Source organism: Halyomorpha halys, unplaced genomic scaffold, assembly GCF_000696795.3.
Source record: "Halyomorpha halys isolate HHAL.00 unplaced genomic scaffold, Hhal_1.1 Scaffold343.1, whole genome shotgun sequence".
NCBI classification, from domain to species: Eukaryota; Metazoa; Arthropoda; class Insecta; order Hemiptera; family Pentatomidae; genus Halyomorpha; species Halyomorpha halys.
The window spans coordinates 67,678-70,899 of NW_027109758.1; positions in this window are offsets into that span (position 1 = coordinate 67,678).

A 3,222-nucleotide genomic window follows, 5' to 3' on the forward strand; every position below is an offset into this window, starting at 1 on the left:
CATAAGAAATGTTCAGTAGTAAGTGAATTTAATTTTAGAGATCTATATCTCAAAAATCATTTTACTGACAAATGTCTGTTATCCTTAAAATTAAAGCTAATTAAATGGACTATAAAGTAGTTTATGACATTTATCTTCCTAGGAGTAGTAGTTTTCATAATATTCAATATAATGAATTTACAAAATGTTGATTTCTAGCTGTTCGGACAAACATTTTGATATATGAAAAATACATCATAGGAACCTTACGACGTAAAGATGTCTGCCAGCACTCAATTTGAAGCTAATTAAATGTACAATAAAGTAGTTTATATTATTTACCTTCGTAGAAATAGTAGTTTTGATGATATTTGGCGAACTTTTATCTTAACAACTGGAAATTAACAATTAATGAATTTATTATGTCAAATTATCTCAATTATCTATTATAACCTAAATTCATAAGAATGAAAATCAATATAGACGTAAATATTTTCTTTTTTTTTTTTTTTTTTTTTTTTTTAAGATCCTTACTTAATTTTTCAGATAGAACACAACCGTAAAACACCTTGTATAATATCCCAATACTGATAAAATACCGATAAGTCAGTAATTCGGTGTGAAATTTCGTATAACTTGATACTTTCAGACTCATAAACATCATATGAACAATTCTATTTACAGCCGCATCTGAATTACATTAATAAAAAAAAAAATGCCATTAAAATTCAAAAAACACAGATCATAACTTACTATCAGTTTTTGATCTATTCTGAACAATTTCACTGGATGGATGTTAGAAATCTAGTTTAGCAGTTCACGGCCTCAATTTGATTATGTTATGAGAGTTGTAAATGAACGTAATTGCACTGTAATTCAAAGCTATTGGACAGTCGTTATAGGATTAATTGATGTTGTTGAGTAATTGAATTCTGTTAATGTCTAATTTCTTAATTTTAAAATTTACTATAAGGTTTATTTAATTATAATTTAATTTAACCGAACAGTAGTTGTTTTAGTAATGGAATAGTCTTAAAATTACTACGATAATATTTATTAATTATTAAACTTCAAATAAATAGAGCGAAGACAGATCAGTTAAAATTAAGCAGACATAGCTTCCTTCAACGTCTTAATCACATCTACTTCTGAGTAGAAACCTCTTTTTCAAAATCCCAATTTTGAACCGTGAAGTGTGGATTTCTTCGTTCAAAATGGTGGCATGTATCATGCATGTATAGCATTGGTCATCATTGTTATTAAGGATTTAAAAAGTTTGAAGAAGCTAAGCATGTATAAAGAATATTTCAGTCATGAAAACGCAATGATTTTGGTATTCATGTATGTTTTTCTAAAGTAATGTCTCAATAATAATCTCAAAATATTATATTGGTTATTACCTATAGAACTAAATTTAATAAAACTGCACATAATTTATAATACTACCTTAATAATTTGTGATAAGTTCGGAGCTTTTAATAATAATATAATACCGCTTGATAAACATGGGGCTTTTAATAATTATAATGTAAAACTGTTTGAAAAGCTTGGGGCTTTTAATAATTATAATGTAAAACTGTTTGATAAGCTTGGGGCTTTTATTAATTATAATATAATACCATTTGATAAACATGTGGCTTTTAATAATAATATACGACCGTTTTAATAACCTTCGGGCTTAAAATAAAATAACAATAAAATACCGTTTGATAAGCTTATGTCTTTTATTAATAATAATATAATATCGTTTGATAAACTTGGGGCTTTTAATAATTAAAATAATATCGTTTGATAAGCTTGGGGCTCTTAATAATAATATACTATTGTTTGATAAGCTTGAGGATTTTATTAATAATAATATAATACCGTTTGATAAACCTGGGGCTAAAAGTAATAACGGTAATAACATAATACCGTTTGATAAGCTTGGAGCTTTTAATAATAATATATTACTGTTAGATTAGCTTTGAGCTTTTGATAAATTGATTAGAAAAAAACGTGAAATAAAACCAATCCGAATCAAAAAGTATTGGAGGAGCCACACTTTGTGCAATCATAATATATCAATTATGATGACGGATCCTTCTCAAAGAATTTTTTTCTTTATGTTCGGATGGTTTGGCGAGCCGTTAGTGTATCCTGCGAAACAGTCAACAATTCTCGGATATTTTAGAGGATTAATCGCGTCTTAAGGGCGTGTAGGATCGAAAAAAAAACACAATCAAAATAATTATAATATTATCTTTTTAATGAGATGCCTTTTCAATAAGTTATGGGTGAAAAATGATAAGTAGTGTTATGAGTCATTCATGATGAAATAAAATAAAAAAATGTCTCATACTAAGAGTCATGCAAATTAAAAGCGTTTAAACAACTAAAACGTGATAACTAGGGGAAGGTTAGACCCGTAGTGTATGTACGATTCAGATAAATACAGGTTATACTGATTCAAGAGTTCTGTTCTTAATGCAAAACAAAACCAAAACCAAAACAAGGTAACGAATCTAAAAAAAAAAATAACTCTGCGACAAGCGACCAAGAACAATAGGAGTGCGTTATGCAAGGCAAGGTCCTTTTATGTAAATTGTGAGCTTAATGAAAGTGATCTAGGGAACGGAGAGGTGTCCGACTTTCGAGAGCTGTTGAGTAAGAGCTGAGGAAGCCGGTCAATCGGTCATCTGTAGCCGGGACCTGCTGTACATCCGGACCGTGCCGTGTCCTTTCAAAAGCGATAAAATATACGTTCGTTATTATACTCAAGCGGAACTATCGTAACTCTTCCGCGTAATAAACTTGTTTGACTATAAATAGTATTTGTTTGCAGCTAGCGTTTTATGAATCAGTTTGCCTATTACTTAACATCCATTTCGATAAAACACGGTGGAAGCCACAGAAAGATACAATTTATTTTACTGATAATATAAATCCAAGTACGGAAGTCGTGCTATTTCGCAAATTATTTCCATAAAAGAGAAACGATAGCCTAATATCGTTATTCGATTTTTATACTTTTCCTCATAATGTATCGAATGAAACGTGAGCCATGTTTGTGTAGCTATACTTGACAATCTGTGAGGTTAAATAAAAAGAAGAAACATTTTATGCGGTGCCCTCATCCCACAACTTTCACTTACCATGCTACTTTTAATTAAAAGTAATTCTTATTTTTAATTATATTATTTCAAAAAATTGAGACAAGGTAATATTTATTAAATAAATCAATTTTATATCCAAATCAGTCTC